Source organism: Prionailurus viverrinus, chromosome B3, assembly GCF_022837055.1.
Source record: "Prionailurus viverrinus isolate Anna chromosome B3, UM_Priviv_1.0, whole genome shotgun sequence".
Lineage (NCBI taxonomy): Eukaryota > Metazoa > Chordata > Mammalia > Carnivora > Felidae > Prionailurus > Prionailurus viverrinus.
In genome coordinates, this window is record NC_062566.1 from 70687926 (window position 1) to 70711279 (window position 23354).

The window sequence follows — 23354 nt, forward strand, 5'->3', positions numbered from 1 at the left end:
TGCGAATTTTACTTCTGAAAACATATCTTCTATACTTAAAATTTATTTATTATAAAATAAGTCAAACACTGGCCAAAAGCTTCTAGGTTAATGTTTTTCGATGCTTCTAAGACAGCGAGTAGATTTATTTCTGCTGAGTAAACACAGCAACATTTTGCAGTTCAAAGGTTTTAGTCCTTAAGAATTTGGTTATTCATTTACTTTATTTCCTTGATATTGTGGTAACAACAATATACTTAGCACAAATCAACAATGGTACAGATTCCTCCTTATTTATTTTTAGGTAATTATATTCAGACTACCCTGGCACATGGTTAATATTGCATGGCAACACAAAAAGAAGAAATCATTCTCTAAAGTTGGTTAGCTTTTCAAGGTAGTAAAGTAACCATAAAAAATAGGAATGATGTTCTATCTCTTGACTTTGATGATGGATCAAATGCCTGGCTCTACCCCTTTTTCTCCTTGCCTTCCCGACTCATACCAAATTCCTTGGTAATCACACAACAGGACTTTCTCTGCCTGAATCTCTCAGCTTCATTTCCCCCTTCATATCCCAAGAAATCCATTTAAAACAAGAATCCCCAAATCACTTCTCTTGTGAGTTTCAGTTAAACCTTAACTATCTTGTTGGCATCACACAGGGCTTTCTTGCTTCTCTCTTTCCAAAAGGAAAGGGAGGGGTGCCTGGGTGGCTCAGCCAGTTGAAAGCATCCAACTTAGGACTTCAGCTTAGGTCATGATCTCAGGGTTTCTGAGTTCGAGCCCCACATCAGGCTCCATGCTGACAATGCGGAGCCTGTTTGGGATTCTCTCTCCCTTGCTTTATCTCTGCACCCCCCCCCCCAACTCTCTCTCTCTGTCTCTCAAGGTAAATAAATAAACTTTTTAAAAAAAGGCAGGGGGTGTGGGGAGAAGGGGGAAAGAAAGGGAGCAGAGACAGCCCCAGAGTACACAAAGACACTTGAATGAATGGGAATACACCATTTCTGAGAATTGTCAGCTAAAAAAGTCAAAGTAAAAAAGGTTAGGCCATGGTTAAGCGGTAATGCTCTGGAGCCAGCTTACCTATGCTCGAGTCACAGTTCTGAGGACTGTATCTCTTTGGCCTGATGACACGATTTGCCTCTTTGTGCCTGCCTTGGTCTCCTCATATGTAAAATAATAATGACATTAACACCTGCCGCATAATTAAAACCTGTCAAGAGGATGAAATAATTTATGCCAAATGTTTAGAACAGCTTCCACGGTAGGCACTTATAATTTCCGTTGTGTCCTGAAAAGGCCAACCTGTTCACACAAATTCAAGAAAATTGAAAAAAAAAATCAATAAGGAATCAGAGATATGAGAGAAGAAAAATGGCAAGAAGATGGACATAAAGTAGAGAAGTTCTTTGGGTATAATGAGAAATTACATTGACCATGGATGTGCCGCAGAACTTGGGGTAAGAAGAAATTAAGCCAAAATGGAAACAAATCTAAGGGTGAAGGCAGCGGTGACGTCAAAATAGCTTAGTGGCACAGTCATCAAGGCTTCAGACCCAAAGGGGCTCTCCTGCTCTGCTAGGCCAGGGTTTTGCACTTGTGCTCCCCCTGAGCCCCCACTGAAGCCTGAGGATGCGGGGTGGGCGGGGAGCCTCATCATCACCTCCCACCTGCCAACTACAATAGCTCAGGTAAACCAGTTCCGCTTTTATCTGCTCTACTTGCTCCCAACATAAAGTATAATTTCTTTGACTAAAAGGTTCTATATCTGAAGAGAGGAAAAAGTAAAAGCACAGGAGGTCACTGATCTAGTCCAACACTGCCAACGAACAGATTAGGAAACTGAGGTCCAGAGACGGGAATGACTTTATCTAGACTCTCACAGCATCTCTGTGGCAGAAGCAGGAATTTCCTGACTCCCAGGCCGGAATCCTGTCCCCTCTTCTCTGTGTGCATGGTCATCACCCTCTCCCCCATAACAACACTCACCTCTATAGGTGCTTACGTGCGGCCTCCAGGACACCTCCTGGTACTTCCCACATGCACGCCTGCCACCATCGCCCACACTTTTACTCTTCCTGGTTCCCTCTACCATCTAATCGCCTCTCAAATTCCAGATCAAATAGCAAATCTTTCACGATTCAGCTCAAACCCCCTCTATGGGTTCCTTTCTTCTATACCCAATTTCTCTTTCGCCATTTGAACACACTAACCCTTAATCCTACTGAAGATTTTGCAGCTTCTATCAGAGTACCCACAAGATATGATGGGATGAATGTCTTCCCATGGTCACGGATTAGACTGTAAACTCCTTGAGATCAGTATCAAATCTCATTACCATGCATCTTTGTACCCCCAGTTCAGAGTGTACCGTGGTACCAGACTGCACCATGCCCAAGAAATGCTACACATACATTTTTTCAATAGTTACAATTCTTTTAATTACAAAAGCAGCATAAAAATGCATAGAATAGAAAACAGAAGGGTATCAACCTACCCTTTAGAGATAACTATCAACAGCATGTTGTACATTCTAGACTTTTTCCTATGCATATATAATTCAAAGAAAAAAATAATTAATTGCAATTATGTTGTAAGTACTACAGCTTTTTTTTTTGCCTGAAAATATGTTGAATGTGATATATTTCTTTACACAAATATGTCTCATCTGACCAGTGTCCTATTGGTGGATAGTCACACTCCTTCCAACTTTTCAATAAGAAAATGCAACAGATATCCATTGTGCATCAGTGCAAATATTTATTAGAAACTGCTACATACTTACAATGTTGATAGGTATGTGCAATATCCTTCCACAGTCTTGTACTAATGGTAATTAATCCTCCTGAGTGTATGAGATTACCTTTTTCCTGTTCAACACTGGGCACTGGGTGTTATCAGTCTTAGCAGTCTTTGCCAATCTGATAAGTGAAAAATGGCATGTTATTAAAATGTGCATATCTTAGGTTATTAATGAGGCTGATCATCTTGTATAAGATTGTCAAGGAAGTGGGGGAGGTTCTTTTAAGCAAAAATGAATTTCTTTCAATAATGTCAAAATAATATCTTCTAATGCATGAGTTAGAGATGAGAAGTGAACTCCTAAGTGGTTTTTTTTTAGTGGTTGATCTCAAGATTACAGGAATATTGGGAATAAAAAGTGTATTGTTTCTTGATAGCTATAAGAAGTCTCAGCTCAAGTTAATCTAAGAGGAAAAACAAAAGTTCTTTCAATCAAGTTGTTAGTGAAGAATAACTGCTACTTGGGTAGAGACCATGACTTCCTGATAGAACTCTATGAATAAACAAAGCTTGGCTATCCTGGGCTGTCAGGACTCACATAATTGTACCAAACAATTTGAATTTATTTTATTTTATTTTATTTTAACTTTTAATGTTTATTTATTATTATTGAGAGACAGAGAGAGAGAGAGACAGAGCATGAGCAGGGGAGGGGCAGAGAGAGGAGGAGACACAGAATTTGAAGCAGGCTCCAGGCTCTGAGCTGTCAGCACAGAGCCCAACGTGGGGCTCGAACTCACAAACCACGAGATCATGACCTGAGCTGAAGTCAGACGCTTAACCAACTGAGCCATCCAGGTGCCCCAATTTTATTATTTTTTAAATTTTATTTTTAAAAATTTACATACAATTTAGTTAGCATATAGTGTAACCAATGGTTTCAGGAGTAGATTCCTTACTGCTCCTTATCCATTTAGCCCATCTCCCCTCCCACACCCCCTCCAGTAACTCTGTTTGTTCTCCATATTTATGAATCTCTTCTGTTTTGTCCCCCTCCCTGTTTTTATATTATTTTTGTTTCCCTTCCCTTATGTTCATCTGTTTTGCCTTTTAACGTCCTCATGAGTGAAGTCATATGATTTTTGTCTTTCTCTGTCTAATTTCACTTAGCATAATACCCTCCAGTTCCATCCATGTAGTTGCAAATGGCAAAATTTCATTCTTTTTGAGTGCCAAGTAATACTCCATTGTATATATATACCACCTTTTCTTCATCCATTCATCCATCGATGGACATTTGGGCTCTTTCCATACTTTGGCTATTGTAGAGAGTGCTGCTATAAACATGGGGGTGCATGTGTCCCATCAAAATAGCACACCTGTATCTCGTGGATAAATGCCTAGTAGTGCAATTGCTGGGTTGTAGGGGTAGTTTTATTTTTAGTTTTTTTGAGGAACCTCCATACTGTTTTCCAGAGTGGCTGCACCAGCATGCATTCCCACCAGCAATGCAAAAGAGATCTTCTTTCTCCGCACCCTCGCCAACATTTGTTGTTGTCTGAGTTGTTAGTGTTAGTCATTCTGACAGGTGTAAGGTGGTATCTCACGGTGGTTTTGATGTGTATTTCCCTGATGATGAGTGATGTGGAGCATTTTTTCATGTGTCGTTTGGCCATCTGGATGTCTTCTTTGGAGAAGTGTCTATTCATGTCTTTTGCCCATTTCTTCACTGGATTATTTGTTTTTTGGGTGTTGAGTTTGATCAGTTCTTTATAGATTTTGGATACTAACCCTTTATCTGATATGTCATTTTCAAATATCTTCTCCCATTCTGTCAGTTGCCTTTTAGTTTTTCTGATTGTTTCCTAAACAATTTGAATTTATTAAACGCCTACTACAGGTATGGCAGATACTGATGAAGCAAACATTGCTAAGATCCAAGCCCTGCCTTCAAAAGAGTTGCCTTTTTATGGTTTTTGTTTTTTATTGGAAAACATTTTGGAGTAATACTATTTTATCATACCTAAAAATTCAAAGAATGATCCTTGAAATGACTGTCTTCAATATTCAATAGATAAGAAGCTCATCTTTAGCCACTTCTAAGAACTGGCAATAACATTAGTGCCTTTGGGAGAAACCAAAAAATGCTTTTAACCACAGTTATATATTCTCCTTGTTCTTACACAGTGAACATGAACCCATTTAAGTTATGTATTACATGAAAGGCGGTGTGATTACTTTCATAATTAATAACTCCCCAAATCATACAATCAAAATGTCCTTTGTGTGTGAATCTTTATTCATCTCGTGTGTTGGTGGTAACTTATTTTAAGGCAGGGACCTTAAGTCTCCGTATATTCTACCCAGTCCATTAATCACTTAAGTCCTTGCTGAGAAGAATCTAATCATTAAAGGCAGAGGCTGAGAGAGACGTTCAAGTAGTCTGTTGTTACAAGACAGAAAAAGAGCTTCACATCCTTCCCTGATAGCTACCAAACCACGAACCATAAACCGCCAGGGCCTAACCCATCCTGAGGTCTAAAAAAAATTTTTTTTAATAAGTATATTCAACAAAACTTTAAAGAAATTATATCAGGCTTATATGATGATGTCTTCAGAGATTAATAAGCAGAGAAACATTTGTAACTTGTGCCTAAAACAAGCTAACACAGTAGCATATTTGTCCTAGCACCTAAGTCACTGTTCTCTTCGCAGATCCATTCACAGAATGGTATTCTCTCTGTGGGGAGTTAGGCTCTGTTCACGACTTGCTGTAGCTGTGCCAGCTGTACCAGAGGCTACAGATTCCTCTAGTGTGCTGCTTTTGCCTCCCCTCTTGCCTTTGGGCTCTCCCAGGTCCTGCTCCTAGGACAGTGTCTGTGTGTGTCTTTTGGCTACAATCTGGAGTCCTGTTGGGTAAATGGTAGGACGTGGAGAAAGGAGGTATTCTGGAATCTAAAATGTCACCTCCTTGGAGCACCCCACCTCACCTATCTAATCCCTTTGGATTGCTATAACGTCTTATTCTTACCCACTAAATACCATATCTTGTACATCCCATTTGCTTCTCTCTTAGCCCACTTGTGAGCTCCTTCAGGGCAGCATTTGTGTTTTAGTCTTTTTATATACCAGATGATAGCACAGATACTCAGTAAATATTGTTGGTTATAATGAGAAAGTTCTTTTCTCTCAACAAACTAAAGATTTCATGCCATTCTCATCTTGCCTGCATGGATCCTGATGAGCAAGCCACTGTAATTGTTTTACTTGTTCCTCGAAAGGTAAGGTGTTCTTCTCTTCTGACTTCTTTCATGATTTTCTTTTTCTTTGTTTTTCTGCACTATGAGTAAGATAGGCCCAACTGTGGTTTGGGATGGTAGGCGGAGTACTGTGGTAAAATGGGAAATACTTATTTGGTCTCTGTCCCAGGTTCCTAGCCCAGAACTCCAAAAACTCTGGGAATTTCCTGAGTTATAGCAGTGTCTTGTTATTCATAACAAGCCTCTTTCAACACCACCTGAGCTTATGCTAATGAGGTAACTCCTGTGGTCCCCTACAAAGGTTTAGGATTTGGGATGGTTGCCAGAAAGACCAAGGCATGATCAGAGGATTGGAACTTTCAGCACTCTACTCCCTCACCCCCAAGGATGAGAAGGGTTAAAGACTGACGTGAATCACCAATGGCCAATGATTTAGTCAATCATGCCTATGCAATGAAATCCCCATAAAATCTCCTAAACAATGGGAGTCAGAAAACTTCCAGGGTGGTGACCAGGTGGAGGTGCTGGGAGGGTGGTGCTCCTGGAGAGGGCATGCGAGTTTTGTGGTAGGTATCCTGGACTCATCCGCACACTTTGCCCTGTGCATCTCTTCCATCTTGTCAAGCCTGAGTTGTATCCTTTATAATAAAGTGGTAATTGTAAGTAAAGTACTTTCCTGAGTTCTGTGAACAACCTAGGGGAGAGGGGTCATGGGACTCTCCAAATCTGTAGTTGGCTGGGAAGAAATGTGGGTAGCCTGAGCACCCTATTTGTGGCTGCCATCTGAAGTGGGGACAGTCTTGTGGGACTGAGCACTTAACCTGTGGGGTCTAAGTTAACTCCAGGAACTGGTGTCAGCATTGAACTGAATTGTTGGACACTCAGTTGCTATCAGAGAACTACAGAATTGGTGTGAAAAAAAAAAATCACATATTTGGTGTTAGGGAAAAAAAAAAAACCCTCAGGTATTTATCACTGAGTCTCCTGGATCTGTGGTTTGGTGTCAGTCATTGGTTTTGCAGAGTTTTCAACCATTATTATTTCAAATATTTCTTTTCCCTTCTCTCTTCTCCTTCTGGCATTCCAACTGCACATATGCTACAATTTTGTATATTGTCCCACAGACTTTGGATGCTCTGTTTAGTTTAATTATTTTTTCTCTTTGCATTTCAGTTTGGCAAGTTTCTACTGATTGAGCTTCAAGTGCACGGATTCCTGCTTTGGCAGTGTCAAGTCTATTCGTGAGTCCATCAAAGGCATCCTTCATTTCTCTTACTATGTTTTTGATTTCTAGCATTCCCTTTTGATTCGTAGAGTTCCAATCTCTCTGTTAACATTGCCCATCTGTTCTTGCAGGTTTTAAACTTTTTCCATTAGAGCCCTTCACATATCATACTTCTTTTAAATTCCTTGCCTGATAATTACACCATCTCTGTTATATCAGATTCTGGTTTTTGCTTGTTACTTTGTTTCTCCAGACTGTGCTTTTTCTTGCCTTTTGGCACTCCTTATAATTTTATGTTGAATGTGACACATGTTGCACCAGTTGACAAGAAGTGAGGGAAGTAGGCCTTTAGAATAAAGATTTATGGTATTTTTCCACCACAGTGACTATACTTTAGGCAGAAGGTAGCATTATCTACCACAATCAAATGTCTTCTTGAATGTATTCATCATTATTCCCTCTTCAAAGATGCACCTTCTGCTAGGTCTTGGGTCTAAAATGTACACAGAGTCACTAGTTGTTTTCCCAGGCTACCACTTGCAACAACATCACTTAAGCCACTATGAAAGGTGGGCTCACGACACCAGTCAAGGTTACAGAGACCACTAAACTATTCAGATTACAAACTAGTTGCTTTTCTTGGAACCCAAATTATCGATACTTGGTGAGGATATTCTCTAAAACTATTTCCTGGAAGCAGATGAAACTGGGCCAATACTTTTAGGCCACTATAATGTAATTTAGTCCAATGAATGGAGATGCAGGAAAATTTAACTCCTTCACTGTTAATGATCACAGATTACTTTGGGAGAAGATAATAAGCTCCACATTTCCAGCATAAATACTTAAAAACTTTTTAAGGTTAACTTATGACAGGAAATTCTATACAGTTGAGTTCTTCCAGTTTTCTAAGTCCTATTAAAGAAACAACAGTTCCCCTGTCTTCACAAAGGCAATCAAACTTAAAAAACAAGTAAGTCAGCATGGAAATATTCATATCATAGATTCTTCAGTGTGAAAGCCAAATAACCAGAGATGTGGAGATGATCTTCTGACAAAAGATTCATGAACTGACAAAAGAGGTGAGAAGAGCAAGATCAGATAAAAGCTCCAGCCAGCTTCTTTCAAAGTCACCTCTCAGGTGGTGGGGATGGGGAAGACCAGGCGTTAACTCTAAAAATGAAGGAAACACCGACATAATCCCATAATTCCTGCTGATCAAAGGAATAGATGTGCCCCTAATCACAAAGAAGAGTGGAGCACTCTTCCTGTAAAGCACCTTCTTTCCTGGCCTGTAGTGTCCTAAATCCTGTTAAGTCACCTTTCTGTTCTGTTGCAACTATTAACATGTGCTTTTGGGTGTTCCTGGGTTGCTCAGTTGGTTAAGCATCCGACTATGGCTCAGGTTACGATCTCATGGTTCGTGAGTTTGAGTCCCGCATCAGGCTCTGCACTGTCAGTGTGGAGCCTGCTCGGGATTCTCTAGGGGCACCTGGCATACTCAGTTGGTTGAGTGTCCGGCTTAGGCTCAGGTTATGATCTCAGTTCCTGGGTTCAAGCCCTGCGTCAGGCTCTGTGCTGACAGCTCAGCTTTGGACTCTGTCTCTGTCTCTGTCTCTCTCTCTGCCCCTCCCCCACTCACACTCTGTCTCTCTCAAAAATAAACATTAAAAAATTTTTAGAAAGGTGCTTTTACAATGGAATATGACAAATCCCAGAGGGAAAGATTTCAGTGGTAATTTTATAAGGAGAAATAAGCCTGGCTACAGATGTGTGTGAGTCTCTTTACAAAGAATTTCTAGAACCTACAGTGAGTCAAATAAGACCTAAGATACAAACCTAGCTACCAGGCAGAACAAGATTAATCTGTCATTCTCTTATTAAACTGAGCAATAGAGTACATATCACATGAGATGACTCTGTTGCCAAGAAATCATAGGAATGTGGTTCAGTGTCATTCACCAGACATGAGCCCTACAAGTACTTTTTGGACCAGATCAAGACACAGCCTACTATACTCACACAGTAAACATTTACCATGCCACCACTTTCCCTTTTTTAAACCTCATGCTGGATGAGTCCTGTTACTGGCTAAGGCCAGGCCAGTGTCACTAAGTTCAACAAGATGAAACATCACAAGAATTGATAGCAATACAATGGCATCAGGAAGTGATGTTAGCCATGGGAAGAGCTATTCACCAAGCATGAAGCTAGTTCAAGAAGTTCTTCCAATGCAAGAAATCTAACTAATCAATTAATTAATTAATAAAAACAATGAAATAAATTAAACATTTATTGAGACATACATAATATATAAAGCACTGTGCTAGCTCTTGGGTAAGAGACTAGGGAAAAGAATACAAAGATAACTGAAGTGTGGTACCTACGTCTAAGGAGTAGACCATCTCAGAAGGAAGACAGTAACAAGGACAAAAGAGAGTAACAGAGCAAATCGAAAAGGGAGACTGATGATCAGCTAAAGAGGAAGAAAGCAGCTGATCTTCAAATTCCAGCTTGAAATGCAGTGCTAGGCTAGATGAAGGGAGCTATTGAATCTGCTGAAACTAAAATACAGTTGAACAGGATTTTCTCGGGTTACAGACACTAATCTCCTCATCTCACTACCATTCGAAATACTCAGCAAAGTAACTACTTTGATTCTTCCACTGTGGGCCCAGCTCGACGGAATTCAAGGGGAAAAAGGCATCCAGTAACTTGCTCTGGGCAATCTGCAACACCTGCTAACTGTTCCATATTAGAATTAAAGACATGAGGAGAGAGGAAGGCAATTCTAAGTGGATGGTTCACTGGACTTTTACGGTTGACTACTTAAAGTAAATTTCAGGGATCAATCCTATTGGATTCACTGCGTGTTGTATGTAAGGGATGAATCACTAAATTCTACTCCTGAAACCAATACTACACTGTATGCTAACTAACTTGAATTAAGAAAAAAAAAAAAAGAATCATAGAGAAACAACACTTAAAGTCTATGTACCTCTCAGCTCTTGAAAAAATCACTTATTGTTTAAACAATTCCTCTTGGGTTTTTTGTTACCTCCAGCTGACAGCCCCGTTTGAAACAGTCTGGGCAGCTAGACTTGTTAGCTCTCTGAGGTTACAGTTCATGCTTCTTTCATTTCTAGGTATCCCCAGTAGCACCTAGCACAAGGCAGGCACTAAAATATTTGAGAAGAAAGGAAGAAGAAAAATCAGGGATTACCTAGCATTCCCTGGACTCTGCCCTGAGCTGTTGTGGGTATAGCAAGGAGCAACAGGTGCAGTAAAAAATGCACAGCAGGAACCTACAAGCACAGTTACAACCCTCCTCCAAGAGTGTGGATTCTGCCATTTGCGTGAAACAACTGGGTCCAGTATCCCCAGGGAAGTAAGATCTAGACACTGAACCTGGAGTCTTTGCCTCTCTCATTTACCACACAGAGTGCTGGGATTAGTTAGGCAAGACTACTTCCTGCTGAAATAGACCCAAAAACGTATAATGGTGCTAACACCTCAGAACTTTGTATCTGGCTTCCATGATGGAGAAGGATGAGGTGTTCATCTTCCTCACGCTGAAACAGGGATTGAGGCTGATGGGCTCTGCCATCTGCATCATGGTCGTTCTACTGGCTGGAATTCAGTCAGATGGCTGCACACAAGTGCAAGGGAGGCTGAAAGATGTATTCTCACTGTGGACTCGGAAAAAAGAAATCGTGGATTCTGGTGGGTGGCCAACAGCCTCTGCTACTGTATTTTGTGGCTTTGCCTTCCTCTTCCAAGCTTTCTCTTTACTGTGTATTATATACAGTAAAACCTTGGTTTGTAAGCATAATGCATTCCAGAAACATTATAATCCAAAGCACTTGTATATAATGTTTGCTTGTCTTGCAGAACACTCACAGAACAAGTGACTCACAATCCAAGATTTTATCGTGGATGTTTCTATATAGTATTATATATATGATTTCATATAGTATTTTATATATGTGTACACACACACATACTTTCTATGTAGTAGTATACATATTTTTACACAGTAAACTTTTGATCCCATCTATATAATAAATGGTCGGGATTTTTACATAAAGATGCCTGATCCTTCCTTTCTAAAGGAAAGGAAAGAACCTGATATTAAGGCCCAGATGAAGCAGCTCCTGAAGTAGCTTCCTCCAAGATAGTCACCTCCAGACAAAGGAGATAACCTCTCCCATGTCCACATTTCCAATTAGGCCCCTTATCAGGATTCACCCAAATAGTAGGCTCATACGGGGTTCATCTCCAAGATGACAAGCACAACATGTGGATTCCTCAGAAAGGTTGGAAAATGCTAAGTAGGTCCTTGAGACCCTAAATGATTCAATTTTCTGGCTAAGAACCATCATGTCGAACACCAGAACCTGAAACTGGCTTCCTTCTGAGAGCGATCCTTCACGAAGAAAGCGTATTTCACTTCAGAGGCATTTTACACATTGATCAATGGGTAGAAACTACACTCTGCTGGAATGTGGACACAGTGCACTCGCCTAACACACTCCTGGCTGGTACACCACACCCGCCTCCCGGAAGACCTGATGGAAAACCATGCCTCAGCAAAGTGACAAACCAGCACATGCTGTGGACCTTTCACAGTTCACCTCAAATGTTACATCACCAACGTGTAAATGACCCAGCACACACGATTATGCTAGATTATATGCTCTTCTGGAAAGGTACAGGTGATGGGTCTTACTGCCCTCCGCAATGCCTTGTATATACATCATTCAGTAAACATTTGCTGAATGAATACAGTCATTTTATGGTTTTGTCATTAATAATTCCTCTGCATGTGTCCACATAAGGACACTCAGCTGTCTGACTCATTCTATACACACCCTGGCTAATAGGTGTGGGTAGATACATTCTGGCTGTGACAGTGACAATGCTGGCAGTGACTATGACAGCACGATAAGCCACAATGTATAAATGACTGTGCTATTTCATGCCTATGGGCCCCAATAGTCACCATAAGTAGCACAGGACCCTAGGTCCTAATATGGATCCCTCACCCCTTCGCACACTTCCTGTCCCCCATCCCTGTTTTAACTTCCTTCATAGATCCTATCACCATCTGACAGATATAACTTCTGTGTGTGCCTGTCTCCTCCACTGGAAGCCCTGTGAGGGCAGGGAACTATGCTCATGTTGTCTAGCACACCACATAGGGCCTGCTATGTGAGAAGTGCTCACTTGACTTCTGTGGAGGGAAGGGATGAAATGAAGAAGATACTGGGATTCTTTCCTCTAAACCTGAAGATATTAGCTGCAAAACAAATTAGCCCTGCAATGCTTCAGAATATTCACATCCTTTTTTAAATAGTCAGAATATCTCAAAAACAAGGTCTCACAGATAAGCCACTTTTTATGTCATAGAGCAGGACTTCTAGAAAGTCAAGTAATAGTCATGTCATCTTAAGTCCCCAAGGAAAATGAGAAAGGAATCTTCAGGGTTGAACTCACCTTTGGCAGCCTTTCACCAGACAAGAACCACATCTGCAGGCCTGGCTCCCTCTCTACTCCAGAGTCTTGTCCATGGAGCCAGAACCAGCACCCAAGACATGGAATTAGACAGGGAATGGGAAATTCCTGGTTACAGAAACAAATTTGCCTGAGCCCCACGTGAACAAAACGATCAGACCCTAGACCCAATTCTCCCTATGGGAAATAGCCACAATTCATTTAAAAAGAAAAAAAAATGGTTCAAATTAAAATTGTCAGCTTTGTGATAAGACACATTACTTTATATTGTTAGGAAATCACCGATTGTTACAGAAAACAATATGGAGGTTCCTCAAGAAATTAAAAATCGAACTACCATATGATCTAGCAATTCCACTTCTGGGCATACCTGAAGAAAATGAAAACACTAACTCAAAAAGATATCTTCACCCCAATGTTTAAAATAGTCAAAACTTTCTCCTCTAGGGTTTTGATGGTTTCCTGTCTCACAATTTAGGTCTTTCAGTCGTTCTGAGTTTATTTTTGTATATGGCGTAAGAAAGTGATCTAATTTCATTCTTCTGCATGTTGCTGTCCAGTTCTCTCAGCACCATTTGCTAAAGAGACTATCTTTTTTCCATTGGATACTCTTTCTTGCTTTGTCAAAGATTAGTTGGCCATACATTTGTGGGTCCAATTCTGGGGTCTCTATTCTATTCCATTGGTCTATGTGTCTGTTTTTGTGCCAATACTATACTGTCTTGATGATTACAGCTTTGTAGTAGAAGCTAAAGTCTGGGATGTGATGCCTCCCGCTTTGGTTTTCTTTTTCAACATTACTTTGGCTATTTGGGGTCTTTTGTGGTTCCATACAAATTTTAGGATTGTTTGTTCTAGCTTTGAGAAGAATGCTGGTGCAATTTGGATTGGGATTGCATTGACTGTGTAGACTGCTTTGGGCAGTATTGACATTTTCACAACATTTATTCTTCCAATCCATGAGCGTGGAATATTTTTCCATTTCTCTGTGTCTTCTTCAATTTCCTTCATAAAAAGGCAAGGGAATTAAAAGCAAAAATGAACTATTGGGACCTCATCAAGATAAAAAGCTTCTGCACTGCAAAGGAAACAATCAACAAAACTTAAAGGCAACCAACAGAATGGGAAAAGATATCTGCAAATGACATAGCAGATAAAGTGTTAATATCCAAAATCTACAAAGGACTTACCAAACACAACACCCAAAAAACAAATAATCCAGTGAAGAAATGGGCAGAATAGACACTTCTCCAAAGAAGACATCCAGATGGCCAGCAGACACATGAAAAGATGCTCAACATCATTCATCACCAGAGAAATAAAAATCAAAACTACACTGAGATACCACCTCACACCGGTCAGAGTGGCTGAAATGAACAGTTCAGGAAACAACAGATGCTGGCAAGGATGTGGAGAAATGGGAACCCTCTTGTACTGTTGGTGGGGACGCAAACTCTTGCAGCCGGTCTGGAAAACAGTATGGAGGTTCCTCAAAAAGTTAAAAATAGAACTACCCTGCGACCCAGCAATAGCACTACTAGGAATTTATCCAAAGGATACAGGAGTGCTGATTCATAGGGGCACATGTATCCCAATGTTTATAGCAGCACTATCAACAATAGCCAAATTATGGAAAGAGCCTAAATGTCCATCAACTGATCAATGGATAAAGAAGATGTGGTTTATATATACGATGGAATACTTACTACTTGGCAATGAGAAAGAATGAAATCCTGCCATTTGAAGCAATGTGGATAGAACTGGAGGATATTATGCTAAGTGAAATAAGTCAGTCAGAGAAAGACAGATATCATATGTTTTCACTCATATTTAGAACTTGAGAAACTTAACAGAAGACCATGGGGGAAGGAAAGGGGGAAAAAAAAATAGTTACAGAGAGGGAGGGAGACAAACTATAAGACACAGTTAAATACAGAGAACAAACCGAGGGTTGATGTGGGGGGGCAAGGGAGAAGGGAAAATGGGTGATGGGCACTGAGAAGGGCACCTGTTGAGATGAGCACTGGGTATTGTATGTAAGCGATGAATCACAGGAATCTACCCCCAAAACCGAGAGCACACTGTATACACTGTATGTTAGCCAACTTGACAATAAATTATATATATTTTTTTTTAATTTTTTTTTCCAACGTTTATTTATTTTTGGGACAGAGAGAGACAGAGCATGAACGGGGAGGGGCAGAGAGAGAGGGAGACACAGAATCGGAAACAGGCTCCAGGCTCTGAGCCATCAGCCCAGAGCCCGATGCAGGGCTCGAACTCACGGACTGTGAGATCGTGACCTGGCTGAAGTCGGACGCTTAACCGACTGCGCCACCCAGGCGCCCCTACAATAAATTATATTTTAAAAAAATAGTCAAAATTATTTACAATAGGGGCACATGGGTGGTTCAGTCGGGTGAGCATCCGACTTCGGCTCAGGTCATGATCTCACACTTCGTCAGTTCGAGCCCTGCATTGGGCTCTGTACCAGCAGCTCAGAGCCTGGAGCATGCTGTCTCCTTCTCTCTCTGCCCCTGCCCTGCTCGCACTCTGTCTCTCTCTCTTTCTCTCTGTCTCTCTCTCTCAAAAATAAATAAACATTAAAAAAATTTTTTTTGATTATTTACAATAGCCAAAATATGGAAACAACCTAAGTGTTCATCAGTAGATAAATTAATAAAGAAAATATACAATGATATACTATTAAGCCACAAAAAGAAAAAAATCTTGCCATTTGTGACAACACGAATGGACCTTGAGGGAATTATGCTAAGTGAAACAAATAGATAAAGACAAACACCATATGATCTCACTAATATGTGGAATCTGAACAAGGAAACAACCAAACAGGGGGCAGCTGGGTGGCTCAGTTGGCTAAGTGTCCAACTCTTGATTTTGGCTCAGGTCATGACCTCACGGTTTGTGAGTTCGAGCCCCACGTTGGGTTCTGTGCTGACAACATAGAGCCTGTTTGGGATTCTCTCTCCCTCTCTCTCTCTGCCCCTCCTCAATTTGCTATCTTTCTCTCAAAATAAATAAAAAGAAACTTTAAAAAATTAAACAAACAAAACCAAACAAACAAAAAACATCAAGCTCATAGATACAGCTCATAGATACATCCGTGGGGATGGGGAGAAGCAAAATGAGTGAAGGAGGTCAAAGGGTAGAACTTGCAGTTATAAAATAAGTAGGTCACAGGGTTGTAATGTACAGCATGGTGACTACAGTTAATAATACTGTATTACATATTTGAAAGTTGCTAAAAGGGTTGATCTTAAAAATTCTCATCACAAGAAAAAAAATTTTGTAACTATGTATGGTGATGAATGTCAATTAGACTTACTGTGGTGATCACTGTGTAATATATAAAAATACCCAATCATTATGTTGTACACCTGAAACTAATATAATGTTAATGTCAATTATTCCTCAATAATAATGAATAATACACAGAATAGAAAACCACTTTAATAATATATACTATATAACAATTATATAGTATATGACTATATATTATATAAATATATGTGATATGTAACTAATGTAAGAAAAAGTGTTTAAAATTCTATTGAAAGACATTAATACAAGTAAGTGGAAAGCTAAAATAAACCACTGAAATGTCACTGATCTGCTAAGCTACTGTTTGATGGAACTTTAAAATCCATGTTTTTTAAAAAAATTTTTGGCATATGGAGAACATTCTCTAAATGGCAATAATGATCTCATTCATTCATTCTTCTGTTGATTCTCAAATAGTAATTAAACAGTACTCCCAAAGTAATGGTAAAAGATACTACCAGCTTGAGAATGTGTCACAAAAAGATACGTTACACAACAAAAGTTTTTATACATACAGAACATTTACACGTAAGAAGTTTCTGGAATAGTAGACATTAGGATTTAACAACTCATGGAAGAATGGCAAAGTTTTTAAATCCCCAAAGAGCCATTCAAACACTTTCCATCATACTTCTCGACCTTTCCACCAAGACTTTCTTCAAATGTACTCTGGCCACAGGGTTTGCTTCAAGGTTTTTTGGTTGGTTGGTTGGTTGGTTTTTAGTAAGTATTACTCCAGTCAGCCCACCAGCCAGCCAGTATGTATTATGCATTAAAGCCAGAGCTGGGCATGGAAAGTTCTGAGACTAAGAACTTTCACAGCAAGTTACTGGCTTCATCAGCAGCATACGACAGATGGACTGGATGATAGCTAAGATCATTTCTACTTAACTTATTTTGTTTTGATTTTGAATAACTTCACACAACTATAAAATTTTACAACATATCAAGTGAAGGCAGGCAGCAAAGAAAAAATAAAATTTCAAAGTCGTTCTATAAGTGGAGAATTCTTGATCCCTGGGTTTTAGTATTTGAAGTTCTGAAAACTTAAACATACATCTTCAGACCTTATTTGATTTCCTAGAGATGTTTTTCTCTTACTCTCATTTGCAGATCACCTGAGTTCTTTGCTTTTCCATTTTCCTACTTGTCTCTCAAAGTAAAAGTGAGAGAGAGAAGAATCATACAGTTTACACTAAACTATATGATAAATAATCAAAACATACTTCTTTTCCAGACCTAAGTCCCCAGACCTAAGTCAGGTTCCACAGTATCGTGTAGCATATTTAAACGCAGAGAAAAGCTCTCCTCCCTTAGTGAAGCAGAGACCCAACATGTCCACTCCCACCAACTGAGGAAGAGAGTATGGTCACATTGTCTTTGTTCCTTCAGAACTCACTCCCACTTGGCTCTGACCCTCAGCTAAGCAGTGTACATTTTCAGTGGAAAATGATCCTAGACTCCAAAGCACCCATATGTAGCTTCTTCAGGCAAAATGATATCACACACACACACGCACACACACACACACACACATCCCTTGCATTTAGAACCAAAGTAAAATACCAGAAATTTGTACGTGTCATGGTTCTAAACCACGTAGTAGTAGGGACTGCTACTGTATGAACTACAAATCATGCAATGCCGTAATTTATCTTTTCTAGAAAGAGTGGCACTCTCCAAAGAGAAAGGCTATTCTAACAGGCTATTGTTCCCAATCTCCACAGCAGCCTAACTTCAGCTGGGTAGTAATTCTAAAACTCCTGAAAGGAACAAAACACAACTGCTCCCAGCAGTGGCTCGCTGAGATTTGGCAAAGCTGGGAAGAGGCTTTCAGAGTTTCTGAGATATTCTAAAATAGCTTCATATCCTTTTGGGAATCATCTATGTAATTGATTCCACCTCCAAATGTATTCCTGGAATTGTGAGTTCTCATCACAGAGATTTTTATCCAAGGCAATTGTCACAAAGAGTTGTTAAGTCATGGCTCACTTCGTGATGGATACTCTCACTTAGACTTTTAAGAGATTTATGGAATACTCCAAAATTGCCTGCTATTAGATACAGAGGAAGAACAAAAATAATCTGGACCTCATTTTCACTTTGATAAAACTTTTTTTCTAGTAAACTTATTCAGGCAATTAAAATCAATTCCAATTTCTATTTCCCAGGCCTTTATATTCTTTGCTCTTAAGAAAAAGAAGGGAATTAAGTGAACAAAACCTGAATTTTAAATCAGAATTCAAATTGCCTGGGGCGACTTCATACCTAGGTAAATAAATAGGTGAGACATAAACTAATAAATAGTTCACATATACATAAAAGATGTTTTTATAAAGCATTGACCTACCTTTAACCCGGCCTTTCAGTTAGGACTGCATTTTATGGAAAAATCCACACATAAAGCACCTTCCTCCTAGTCCTTCAGAGCTCTTATGAAGAGCAGAACTTTCTCAACAGGAAGCCAAGGCACACAGAGGCGGGGTCATTTTCCTCAGTGACACCAGAACCCCAGATTCCTGGCATTCCCCAGCCATAAGTTCAAGGCTCACATCATTATACACTGCATGCTTTCCACGCAAAGTCGGTCTGTTTAGTGAATTTAACATGAAACTTTTTTTTTTTTTTTTTTTTTTTTTTTTTTGCGGTTTGGTCAGTGACATGAAAGAAAATAAAATTCGACATGACCAACTGTAGTGCCATCCTCATGAAAGACTACCCTTCCACTCCATACTGACTTCCATGTATTCTAAAACATGAGCTGGCTTGCTAGAAAAGCCCAGGCATCTGACTTTCCAAATACATAAATCTAAATGCAACAAGTCACCTGAAGCACATATTTAAATCATTTCACTGTGACACACTTAATGTTGAGAAAAAGAACAAGGCTCCAGTGAAAAATAAATTTGCTCATAAATGCAGACTTATTTAGTATTTAATATCTACTCTGACAAAGATATCTATCTTTTACTAAGAGCTCTGAAACCCTTGACATATTCTTTGCCTCATTCCCACACTGAACCACAAAGTAATTATGAAGCACCTGAATGGTGATGTGGGCTCTGATCCAAGCTTCCTATATGATGACACTTTTCCAGATGGCACCTGAGGTTGTCAGGTGTTTCTTACATTTGTAAATACTCAAGTCCATTACGTAAGGCTGCTAATTTCAGAAAGCCAAGCCCATTTGGTTTGAAAGCACACGTCTTTTTCTTCTGGTGGAAACTCTTCCATGTGCCTGGGAAGTGAGTTATAAGGTTCAGTACTGAAGAGAAGCTACAGTTATTGGCAATGGTGAACAAAGGACAAGTTACCAAGTTCAGCTCAACAGAGTGAAACAAAATAAAGATCCCCCTGAGGACCGAGAACCATGAAATCCAGTGGTTTTAAGTAACCATCTTTTAGATATATGTACACTATTCAGTGAGGGGAAAATGAGAATCCCAGGCTTAAGGCACTATTATTCAGCTTTGAAAACTGCAGGATGCTTTCTTGCAGGATTTGGTTCAATTAACTGCAAGATGAAAAAGTATTTCTGAGCTACATGGTCAAGCAGTCATTTGGATCTTGGGTTCAGAAATAAGTGGGAAACGCATGAACTACTGAATTCCACATGCCAAGTAGGCTTTTCTCCGGATGGCTGAAATCTTCAAAAGTTAACACTCTAATGTGTTACTGCTGCATCTTGAATTTCCCTACTGTGACCAGAAAAACAACTATTCAATGCATTGTTTCTCATTATACCATGGAGCTATAGCAACCACTCATCCTGTCTCAACATCTGTTTTTCCCTTTTGGAGGGCCATTCCACTTGAGAAAAAGAACAGCTAATTTTACTTGGTGGCCCCTAAAATGTACATGTCTAGCATAGCATGCAGTGTTTACAGCTTCTAAGCATTAATTAATCATAAATTTTTGGACAGCAGTGATTCTATTTTATGGATGGAAATACTGCATAAACATCTACATTCAAATTCTGGTTTTGCAACTTGGGGCAGATCACTCACACATAAAAATAAAGCTGAAAAAAAAAAGGAAGCTAATTTATAAGGGCACCAGTGAGTCTGTGAACGTGGTAAGAAATGTAAAGAGGATCCTAGAACAATAGTTCTTAAGTTTTCTGATCCTAGGACCCCTTTATATTTTAAGAAATTATTGAAGACTCCAAAGAGCTTATCTTAGAAAATTCTAGAAAACACAAAAATATACACACACATTTCCATAGTCAACCAGTGGTCTCTAGAAAACTCCAGTATACACATGTGAGAAAATGAGAGTAAAAGAGGTAAATAATATCTTAGTCCTATTATGAAAATTGTTTTGGCTTCACGGACCCCTTTATAGGGTCTCAGGAACCCCCAGGCAGCCTCAGATCACACTTTGAGAATCACTAGCCTAGAATACCTTAACATGTAAAAAGCAGGAAAGCTGTCAAAGCAGGTGAATCACATAAAAAAATTCAGGAGCCAACATAGAGGGGCTCCCACTAGTCAAAAGTGAGATGATTTTAGTATCAGTAAGAACTGGAATGGATTGAAACACTAATATTTTTGAACTCATGAATTACTTTCATGTTTTAAATTAAGTTTATTTTGGGGGGGGAGAAAGCATAAGCGGGGGAGGGGCAGAGAGAGAGAGGGAGAGAGAAAATCTCAAGCAGGCTCCATGCCATCAGCATGGAGCCAGACTAGGGCTCGACCCCACCAGCCATGAGGTCATGACCTCAGCTGAAACCAAGAGTCAGATGCTCAACTGACTGAGCCACCCTGGCGCTCCTGAATTCATGAATTCTCAATGAATCACACACTTCTCTTTCCTCTTCCCTTCTCTGTGTCTCTGTCTCTCTCAATGGTTACCTTTGGAGAATACTACTCATTAGTTGGCTAATGGAGCCAACTGTACCTCAGGATAACCAAACAGCTGATCAGCAGGAGTTTCTCATTATAGAAGTATCCTAGGTGGCAAATGAAGAAATGATTGAAATAAGACTTTGAAACCCATAATGAATTGATGGATTTAGGTGGAAACGATCACCCTTGACTGTGAACATATCAACATATCACACATACACACACACACATATGCACACACACACACACAGGGAACTGATGTTAATTTAAGCGCCTCCTGATGGGAGTACATGACACACTTATTATAGTATTATTGACAAGATATGGAAACAGAATTCGATTCAGCCTCCAGGTGCACCTACCAGTTCGCAAGAAATACAGTATCTAGAGGAATATGTTAAAGAGGGACTTTTAACATTTAACTCCATAGGATGTAATTGGCAAAATCCAGACTACGGGAAACTTTGCAGAGTAAATGCTCTCGTTTGGCAAAAAATAAATTGGAAGGAAAGACAGTGGAAGGTAAGCCTATAGATTAAAAGGAACTGAAGAGGCATGTCAACCAACAGAATGTATGGACCTTATTTGGATCCTTATACAAACTGAAAAGAAAAATAAGGAAAACAGATGAATGTGAACACTGACTAGATATTCCATATTCAATTATATCAGAGAAGTTCTTCAAGTATGATGATAGTATTGAAAGAACAAAAAAACAGTCCTTGCTTTCAGAGATGTGTACAGAAATACTTACAAATGAAATAATAAAATGTCAGGGATCTGTTTCATAACAATCCAGGATCTGGAATTGGAGGTTGGGGTCTAGGTAAAGCAAGACCACAGACTGATCATTGTTGACATGGTAAGAAAGGCACATGGGGTCCATTATAATATTCTCTCTACTTCTGTGTATGTTTTACATGTTCCATACCAAAAAAGTAAAAGTAGCCGCAGAAATGTCATCTTGTCTTCTCCAGAAATTCCGTGATATGCCCAACGGCAGGACTTGGGTGCTCTGTTTTCAAGCACCCAGAAGTCCAGAGCACTGGGTACGTATCCAGGGAGGTGCCAGCCAAAGATCTGTAAGATGACCTGGGACTCTTGAACCAGTTGTCTCTTGAACCAGTGACATCTTTCTGACAGAGCAGGAACCAAAACTGTATTTTCAGTATGATCATAACCCAAAGGGTTATTTTGATAATTTTTATTAAGAGTTGACCATACTTCAACTACTGATATTTTACAGAATTACTATTACTACAGTGCCTTGTTCTATTGAACTTCCAATATTTATCAGTTAGCTCTGTAATTTATCTTACACAGGTAAATACCAGGGAAGTTTATATTCCGTTCCTAAGAAATATAAATAAAAACTTTACACAGAAAAAGGTATAAGAACTCTTCAAGAAAAGAAACTATATGAAAACAGTGAGGTGTTTTTTGTTTTTTGTTTTTTGTTTTTTTTCCCCCCCTGGGTATAGGGACTATGGGAGTTTGCTTTTCTTTGCTCCTATTTCTTGGAATTGTCCAAAGTTTCTGTAGTTACTATATTATTTTAAATGTGGGAGAAAACCAAGAAACTTTATTTACATCACTCATAAAGCACTATAGATAGCTATTTATAAATAATAGTATTTTATTTGTTATATTTCTATGACCCTTTCTGTGGCTGGGATAAGGAAGAATATTATAATAATGAAGAAAATATTGAAAGCAGTTGAGGAATTTTCAAATCAAATTATGAAAGCAATATATAGAATACCATTTTTATGGTGCGCCTGAGTGGCTCAGTGGTAAGCGTCCGACTTCAGCTCAGGTCATGATCTTACAGTTTGTGGGTTCAAGCCCTACGTCAGGCTTTGTGTTGACAGCTCAGAGCCTGGAGCCTGCTTCAGATTCTGTGTCTTCCTCTCTCTCTGTTCCAACCCAGCTCATGCTCTGTCTGTTTCTCTCTCTCTCAAAAATAAATAAACATTAAAAAAAAGAATACCCTTTTTATATTTGGGTATATTCTTTTTAATTTTTTTAAATCTTTGTTTATTCTTTTTAATTAAAAAAAATTTTTTTTTCAACGTTTATTTATTTTTGGGACATAGAGAGACAGAGCATGAACGGGGGAGGGGCAGAGAGAGAGGGAGACACAGAATTGGAAACAGGCTCCAGGCTCTGAGCCATCAGCCCAGAGCCTGACGCGGGGCTCGAACTCACAGACCGCGAGATCGTGACCTGGCTGAAGTCGGACGCTTAACCGACTGTGCCACCCAGGCGCCCCTAATTTTTTTAAATCTTTGTTTATTTTTGAGAGAGAGAGAGAGACAGGGTGTGAGCAGGGGCGGGGGTGGGGTGGGTGGGTGGAAAGGGCAGGAGGGAAGAGAGAGGGAGTCACAGAATCCGAAGCAGGCTCCAGGCTCCAAGCTGTCAGCACGGAGCCCAATG

The 23354-nt window shown here is 39.6% G+C and overlaps 1 protein-coding gene across 3 annotated transcripts in view; it reads right to left on the bottom strand.

Moving 5' to 3' along the window:
• Nucleotides 1-23354, bottom strand: part of STXBP6 (syntaxin binding protein 6) — a 251586-nt gene that overhangs the window by 194213 nt on the left and 34019 nt on the right. Inside the window, exon 1 of one of the 3 annotated variants that reach the window (XM_047863789.1) lies at nt 12709-12836. The exons of 1 other annotated variant lie outside the window; for it this stretch is intronic. The gene's annotated coding sequence lies outside the window, so the exon portion shown is untranslated. Of the gene's footprint in view, nt 1-2770; nt 2850-12708; nt 12837-23354 lie in introns of those variants that run through there. One more of the 3 variants, XM_047863791.1, reaches the window with a different exon arrangement.